Source organism: Cryptomeria japonica, chromosome 6 (genome assembly GCF_030272615.1).
Source record: "Cryptomeria japonica chromosome 6, Sugi_1.0, whole genome shotgun sequence".
NCBI classification, from domain to species: Eukaryota; Viridiplantae; Streptophyta; class Pinopsida; order Cupressales; family Cupressaceae; genus Cryptomeria; species Cryptomeria japonica.
This window is the reverse complement of record NC_081410.1, coordinates 580,128,328-580,137,479: the sequence shown is the minus strand read 5'-3', so window position 1 is coordinate 580,137,479 and position 9,152 is coordinate 580,128,328.

Here is a 9,152-nt window from a genome sequence, read left to right as displayed (position 1 = left end):
GGTGTGTTTCAAATTTCTTATGAAGTTTTGCTAAGTTTTTAGTAGGGTTTAAGGACCGGTGATGAAATCCTCAAACCGGTAATGATTTTTGTTATGACGGTGATCGGTGGCGAGTCTACATCAAGTTGGTAACACAACACAACCCATGTGAAAGATTTGATAACTGTTTTGGCATGATTCAAGGAAGATTTTCTTGGGAATCAGTGAAACACTTAGTAGAGTGTTTTCTGGATACAAATCGGATTTTCGTGATGGGTTGATATTACATTGTAATTTGTTGTATTGATCTATATAACAATCTATGATAATCTCTTGTGATTTAATTGTAAATTCATTATGTAATTAGGTTTTGTGGCCGACCTAGTTGAGATGGCTATTTATGTTGACACAGTTGATGTTCATTGTGCCGGTGGTCTTAGAGAATGTGATAAGTCATCCAAGTAAAGTGTGAGATCTTCTTCAGATTTGCAAAGTGTTGTGTATAACTGGATCTGATCAAGCAAGCAAAGAAGTGCAAGCAACAGATCATTCTTTCACTGTTGTTCCCTAACAGTTGTAGAAGGTTAAATCCCTTAACCAGGTAGGTCCTAACAGGCCTGAAACATTCAAGTCCCCTAACAGGGAAGCTCTCAAAAGAGTGTTAAATCCTCTCATGAGGTTGATCCTTATAGATCATCAAGCTCCTAACCGAGTTGCAAGGCAAATCCCCTAACTGGGTGACTCCTAACAAGGTCTTCTCTTAACCGTGCGTATTGTAAGCTCCTAATAGGGCGTACTTCGAAAGAGAAAATATTTATGGGTACCAAATCCCACTGTGGTTTTTCCCTATTTGTTTTTCCACGTCAAAAACTTATGGTGTTCATGTGTGGAATTTTTTTCATGTGATGTTCTTGTTTATATTTCATTTCATTCATTATTTCTGAGACACCGGTTATGATGTTTTATCATAAGTTTATCAGAGGTTATCAGTACTGATATGAAGTTGTTTGAGAAACTTTTTGAACTTATCGATAAGGTTAATGAGTTGGTAAATGATCAAGTTTATATGATTGCTTTGGTGGTGAAAGTATTGGTAAATGATTTGATTAATGTGTTAAGAAAATTTGATAAAGATGTTATTAGATCTGATTACAGAAGTTGAGTTATTTGTTAAATAATTTCAGATCTGAGATAAGTTTGTTTTTGAGTTAAAGTTTGAATTGATCTTAATACTAATTCACCCCCCCTCTTAGTATTAACTGAATCCTCATAGGATTAACAATTGGTATCAGAGCTTTGGTCCTTTGTGTGTAGAAAGCCTAACCACTTGAGGAAAAGATTCTAAGAAATTCAAGATGATGAAGAAAGAGGGTCTTAAGTTCAACAAGGATAACTACAAGATCTGGAAAGACAAAATGAAGATCTACATAAAAGGTCTTGGTGCACAATATTGGAAGCAAGTTGAAACAACATATATTGCTCCTACCACTACTCCCTTGACACCGGATGAACTCAGAGAGAAGAAAGATAACATGCAAGCCCTAGAAGCTATTGTTAGTACTTTATTTGATTCAAAATATATTTATGTTCAAGGATTGGAAACTGCAGGTGAGGCTTGGGAAAAGTTAGAGACAATCTATGGAGGAGATGAGCATGTTCAAAGAGCCAAAGAGGAAAGCTTGAGAGGAAAGTTCAATGACATGAGAATGCTTGAAGGAGAGAATATTGGACAGTATGGTCAGAGAATCAAAGAACTTTTTGGTGGCATAAAGAGTGTTGGAGGAAAAATAGAAGATGATACAATAGTAAGTAAAAGGGTAAGTGCAGGATCATGGTGTGCCAAAAGAAGCCCTTAAGTGGCAATGAAATTTCAGAAAAATTAGAGTTATGCAACTTGACATGAAAATTTGAATAAGTTGTGAACATTATTTTTAAAATATTTAAGAAGAGAATATATAGAAAATTGAATTTAGTTTCTAAGCTACTAGTTGTTTTTTGGAAAAAAAAAATCCTATATGATGAAAATTTCAAATTTCAATGCAGTGGTAGTAAAATTTCAGGAAAAAAATAAGAAGTAGACGTATGTCTGACCACCCTAATCACAATCAAATCTTAATATTTTTTTATAATATTTATAATATAAGTATTAGACTCATGTCTGGATGTGACACATATTTTGTTTTAATTTTTTATGAATTAAATAATTATTTATAATTTTTTTACTACAACTTTTCAGAAATTCAGAAACTCCTACATCTGACCACCTTAACTTGGTCAAAACCTTATGAAATTTAATTTTTTTTAATTTTTCCCTATAGTAGACGAAGCATAGGATGCGACACATGTTTCGGTTTCAAAAATTTTATACCGTTTGAAAGTTATGAGTGTTTTTCAATCAGTATATCAATCAGGATTATTGTCAGAATTCAATTAGAAAATAAATAATAATTATTTACTAAAGTCAAAATAAGACAAGCCTTATATTTTTGGAAAGTTGGGAACGTCCTTAAAAAACCCTTTTCGTTTTATCAATTTTGGCTACAAAAAAAGTCGTCCGCCACCAGTGTAAAGTCTGGAAAATCAAGGAATACTGAAAAACACGTTTTTTCAGTTGACTTTCCAGGCTTGTCACTTCCAAGCCTAATACCAAAGCATTCCCAAGCCGAAATTTGAAATTTGAAAATTTGAGTACAAAAATCGGATATCAGATAAAATCGGATATCGGATTTTGTACAAAAATTTGCGGTCCCCAAAGAATTTCCCTTTGCCGCCATTTATGAAGTAAACTGCCACATGGCGGAAATCCAATATTCGATTAAATTGGATATCAGATTTTATTGGTCATATTTTAGAGAGAGAGAGAGAGAAGGAGAGAGAGAGAGAGAGAGAGAGAGAGAGAGAGAGAGAGAGAGAGAGAGGAGGAGGAGGAGAGGGAGAGAGGGAGAGAGAGAGAGAGAGAGAGAGAGAGAGAGGAGAGGGAGAGAGGGAGAGAGAGAAAGAGAGAGAGAAGGAAGGGGAGAGAGAGAGAGAGAGAGAGAGACCATATGATCCCTAATGACACAATTTGGTGTCTTAAGGGTTCTTATGGTGTCGTTAGGGGTCATATGGTGTCTTGGGACACCATAGGACCCCTTAAGACACCAAATCATGTCATTAGGGGTCATATTGTGTCTTACAACCCATAACTATGACCCCTAATGATAGTTATGTGATATGGTGTCCCATGAACCCTTATGACCTCTCAGGACACCATATGACCCCTAATGACACCATATTGGGTCGCTTTGGGTCATATTGTGTCCTAAGGGGTCATATTGTTGTCTATGACCCCTTAGGACACCATATGACCCCTAACGACATGATTTGGTGTCTTAAGGGGTCATATGGTGTCTTGGGACACCAGAGGACCCCTTAGGACACAATATGACCCCTTAGGACATAATATGACCCAAAGTGACCCAATATGGTGTCATTAGGGGTCATATGGTGTCCTAAGAGGTCATAAGGGTTCATGGGACACCATATGACCCCTAACAACACCATTGAACCCCTTAAGACACCAAATCATGTTGTTAGGGGTCATATTGTGTCCTACGACCCCGTAAGACACAATATGACCCCTAATGTTATGATTTGGTGTCTTAAGGGGTTGATTGGTGTCGTTAGGGGTCATATGGTGTCTTGTGACACCATAAGACCCCTTAAGACACCAAATTGTGTTGTTAGGGGTCATATTGTGTCCTACAACCCTGTAAGACACAATATGACCCCTAACGACATGATTTGGTGTCTTAAGGGGTGTCATATGGTGTCCCATAAACCCTTATGACCTCTTAGGACACCATATGACCCCTAGTGACACCATATTGGGTCGCTTTCGGTCATATTGTGTCCTAAGGGGTCATATTGTGTCTTAAGGGGTCCTATGGTATCCCAAGACACCATATGACCCCTATGGACACCATATGACCCCTAACGACACCAAATCATGTCGTTAGGGGTCATATTGTGTCCTACGACCCCGTAAGACACAATATGACCCCTAATGACATGATTTGGTGTCTTAAGGGGTCCTATGGTGTTGTTAGGGGTCATATGGTGTCTTGTGACACCATAGGACCCCTTAAGACACCAAATCATGTCGTTAGGGGTCATATTTACACCATAGGACCCCTTAAGACACAATATGACCCCTTAGGACACAACAATATGGTGTCATTAGGGGTCATATGGTGTCCTAAGAGGTCATAAGGGTTCATGGGACACCATATGACCCCTATGGACACCATATGACCCCTAACGACACCATAGGACCCCTTAAGACACCAAATCATGTCGTTAGGGGTCATATTGTGTCCTACGACCCCGTAAGACATAATATGACCCCTAATGTTATGATTTGGTGTCTTAAGGGGTCATATGGTACCGTTAGGGGTCATATGGTGTCTATAGGGGTCATATGGTGTCTCGGGACACCATAGGACCCCTTAAGACACAATATGACCCCTTAGGACACAATATGACCCAAAGTGACCCGATATGGTGTCATTAGGGGTCATATGGTGTCCTAAGAGGTCATAAGGGTTCATGGGACACCATATGACCCCTATGGACACCATATGACCCCTAACGACACCATCGGACCTCTTAAGACACCAAATCATGTCGTTAGGGGTCATATTGTGTCTTACGGGGTCGTAGGACACAATATGACCCCTAACGACATGATTTGGTGTCTTAAAGGGTCCTATGGTGTCGTTAGGGGTCATATGGTGTCCATAGGGGTCATATGGTGTCCCATGAACCCTTATGACCTCTTAGCACACCATATGACCCCTAATGACACCATATTGGGTCGCTTTGGGTCATATTGTGTCCTAAGGGGTCCTACGGTGTCCCAAGACACCATATGACCTCTACGGACACCATATGACCCCTAACGACACCATAGGACCCCTTAAGACACCAAATCATGTCATTAGGGGTCATATTGTGTCTTACGAGGTCGTAGGACACAATATGACCCCTAACGACATGATTTGGTGTCGTTAGGGGTCATATAGTGTCCATAGGGGTCGTATGGTGTCTTGGGACACCATAGGACCCCTTAAGACACAATATGACCCCTTAGGACACAATATGACCCAAAGCGACCCAATATGGTGTCATTAGGGGTCATATGGTGTCCTAAGAGGTCATAAGGGTTCATGGAACACCATATGACCCCTATGGACACAATATGACCCCTAATGACACCATAGGACCCCTTAAGACACCAAATCATGTCGTTAGGGGTCATATTGTGTCCTACAACCCCGTAAGACACAATATGACCCCTAATGTTATGATTTGGTGTCTTAAGGCGTCATGTGGTGTCGTTAGGGGTCATATGGTGTCCATAAGGGTCATATGGTGTCTTGGGACACCATAGGACCCCTTAAGACACAATATGACCCCTTAGGACACAATATGACCCAAAGCAACCCAATATGGTGTCACTAGGGGTCATATGGTGTCCTAAGAGGTCATAAGGGTTCATGGGACACCATATGACCCCTAACGACACCATCAGACCCCTTAAGACACCAAATCATGTCGTTAGGGATCATATTGTGTCCTACGACCTTGTAAGACACAATATGACCCCTAATGGCATGATTTGGTGTCTTACGAGGTCCTATGGTGTCGTTAGGGGTCATATGGTGTCCATAGGGGTTATATGGTTTCTTGGGACACCATAGGACCCCTTAAGACACAATATGACCCCTTAGGACACAATATGACCCAAAGCGACCCAATATGGTGTCATTAGGGGTCGTATGGTGTCCTAAGAGGTCATAAGGGTTCATGGGACACCATATGACCCCTATGGACACCATATGACCCCTAATGACACCATTGGACCCCTTAAGACACCAAATCATGACGTTAGGGGTCATATTGTGCCCTACAACCCCGTAAGACACAATATGACCCCTAATGACATGATTTGGTGTCTTAAGGGGTTTGATGGTGTCACAAGACACCATATGACCCCTAAAGACACCATAGGACCCCTTAAGACACCAAATCATAACATTAGGGGTCATATTGTGTCTTACGGGGTCGTAGGACACAATATGACCCCTAACGACATGATTTGGTGTCTTAAGGGGTTTGATGGTGTCATTAGGGGTCATATGGTGTCCATAGGGGTCATATGGTGTCCCATGAACCCTTATGACCTCTTAGGACACCATATGACCCCTAATGACACCATATCGGGTCGCTTTGGGTCATATTGTGTCCTAAGGGGTCATATTGTGTCTAAAGGGGTTCTATGGTGTCCCAAGACACCATATGACCCCTATGGACACCATATGACCCCTAACGACACCATAGGACCCCTTAAGACACCAAATCATAACATTAGGGGTCATATTGTGTCTTGCGGGGTTGTAGGACACAATATGACCCCTAACGACATGATTTGGTGTCTTAAGGGGTCTTATGTTGTTGTTAGGGGTCATATGGTGTCCATAGGCATCATATTATGTCCCATGAACCCTTATGACCTCTTAGGACACCATATGACCCCTAATGACACCATATTGTTGTGTCCTAAGGGGTCATATTGTGTCCTAAGGGGTCATATTGTGTCCTAAGGGGTTCTATGGTGTAAATATGACCCCTAATGACATGATTTGGTGTCTTAAGGGGTCCTATGGTGTCACAAGACACCATATAACCCCTAACGACACCATAGGACCCCTTAAGACACCAAATCATGTCATTAGGGGTCATATTGTGTCTTACGGGGTCGTAGGACACAATATGACCCCTAACAACATGATTTGGTGTCGTTAGGGGTCATATGGTGTCGATAGGGGTCATATGGTGTCTTGGGACACCATAGGACCCCTTAAGACACAATATGACCCCTTAGGACACAATATGACCCAAAGTGACCCAATATGGTGTCATTAGGGGTCATATGGTGTCCTACGAGGTCATAAGGGTTCATGGGACACCATATGACCCCTATGGACACGATAGGACCCCTAACGACACCATAGGACCCCTTAAGGTCCACAAAATCATGTTGTTAGGGGTCATATTGTGTCCTACGACCCCGTAAGACACAATATGACCCCTAATGACATGATTTGGTGTCTTAAGGGGTCCTATGGTGTCATTAGGGGACATATAACCCCTTAAGACACAATAGGACCCCTTAAGACACCAAATCATGTCCTCTCTCTCTCTCTCCCTCTCCTCCTCTCTCTCTCTCTCTCTCTCTCTCTCTCTCTCTTTCTCCCTCTCCTCCTCTCTCTCTCTCTTTCTCTCTCTCTCTCTCTTTCTCTCTCCCTCTCCTCCTCCTCCTCCTCCTCCTCTCTCTCTCTCTCTCTCTCTCTCTCTCTCTCTCTCTCACTCTCTCTCTCTCTCTCTCTCTCTCTCTCCTCTCTCTCTCTCTCTCTCCTCTCCCCTTCTATCCCTCTCTCTCTAAAATATGACCAATAAAATCTGATATCCGATTTAATCAAATGTCAGATTTCTGCTATGTGGCAGTTTAGTTCATAAATGGCGGCAACATGAATTTTTTTTGGGGACCACATATTTTTGTACAAAAATCGGATATTGGATATCGGATAAAATCGAATATCAGATAAAATCCGATGTTTGATTTTATCCGATATCCAATTTTAGTACTAAAAACCAAGAAAAAAAGGGTTTGTGGGCCATTTTGTAGATTCCAACGGCCGACAGTTTGGGTCCTATGTTTTCTATCAAGTATCACAGGGTTTCAGACAACTAGAGACAAATTTGTGCTTTTGGGAGATTCTTAAAGTGAAAACATACATTGTCAATCACGAAGGAGCATATGTGTGGAGGGAAATGGGGGAGTAGTAGTTGTCAGAAGTCTAAACGCAAAAGAAAACTTTCAAATGACCAAGTTGAAGTGTATAGAGAAAGAGATAGAGAATGTCATGGGAGGAGAAGACAAGGTATGTTAAATATTGCTAATGTTACTTCAACTGAAGAGGAAATTGAAATTGAAAATGTGCCACAAGTTATTGAAAATGAAAATGTAAATTTTGAAAGTGAAAATATTGAAAAATTTGAAAATGTTGAAAGTGATAACGAAAATGCTCAACATGTGGAAAATTTTGACATAGGATGTGAAAATGTGAAAACTTTAACATTGAAGGTGGAATTGCCTCACCAAGTGAACCATATGTAACACCTAATTACTTTAGAACTAAAGACCCTCTCATGGATGAAAGACAAATTCCAAATCCAAGACCTTCAAGAACCCCAAAATGGTTATTTGAAATCGATGAGAACATTATTGCGAATCTTGAAGGGAAGAGGTCAACAAGAACTGTTTGGTTGTGGGCTATAGAACTTTTCAACCAAAATTTTAGCAATAAGACATTGACCGAGCAATGCCAAATCTTTGTTCAATTGCTAAAGATGATAAAGATGAGACCATTGCTAAACAAATTGAAGATTCGTATGAACAAGAAGATGAAGAGAAATTCTATTATTGCAAAAAATCTATTTGACGCTCTCAATTCTATTGGAAAGAATACCAAAGAAAGAGATAAGAGAGCCGCTCGAAGAGTGATTACAACCTCCTTAGTAAGCCATCAATTAAGGAAAGCTCGTCAAATGAGACAAACTTGTGTTGATTTTAACATAAACCGTAAAACTTTGGATAGAGCACTTGCACGAAGACAAAGACTTGACGATCCACTTCAACAAGATACATGGGCATTTGGTGGGAGGCTTCCACGTGTTGATAGAAAGTTGACTGACAATGTGAAGGAAGAGATTCAACAATTTTGGCACTCTAATTCTAGAGTGTCACCCAATGTAAAGGATGTTTTGAAATTAAGAATCGGCAACCGAGACCGCACACCACATCCCAAACATTTCTTGGAATCAATCCAAATAATGTTGTACAAAAAATTTTGTGAATTACATCCAACTTTGCAAATATCACAAAGGGCCTTTGAATCTTTGAAACCATTTTATTGTGTTCCTCTTAAGATTCACAATACCTGTTGTTGCAAGTACCATGTGGAATTTTCAATGTACCATGAACTTTTATGTCATATTCGTTCTACGATGCATACTAATGAGATGTTGCAAGAGTGTGGTGCAATGCTATTTCTAAGATCATCAAGAGA